This window comes from Penaeus monodon, chromosome 19 (assembly GCF_015228065.2).
Source record: "Penaeus monodon isolate SGIC_2016 chromosome 19, NSTDA_Pmon_1, whole genome shotgun sequence".
NCBI classification, from domain to species: Eukaryota; Metazoa; Arthropoda; class Malacostraca; order Decapoda; family Penaeidae; genus Penaeus; species Penaeus monodon.
In genome coordinates, this window is record NC_051404.1 from 46,465,056 (window position 1) to 46,465,342 (window position 287).

The following is a 287-nucleotide window of genomic DNA, read 5'->3' on the forward strand; positions in this document are numbered from 1 at the left end:
ATCTATCTAACTATCTCTATCTCCCTCTATGTCCCTCCCTTGGCTCTGGCGGGGTTAGACGTACCCTGACATTATTGGTCGAAGGTCAAAATCCCTCGACAAAAGCTCCCACCACTTCTCAGGTATATTCAATTTTTAAATGTTAAAATGAACTTGTAATGACTGGTTTTATAAGATTTTGTGAAAAATAATGGTTTTCGTTATAGTTATACGTGCTAATTATGCCATTATCTATATGATGTACGTTACATGACTAATGTTTATTTTTTGCAATGCAGCTGTCGCTT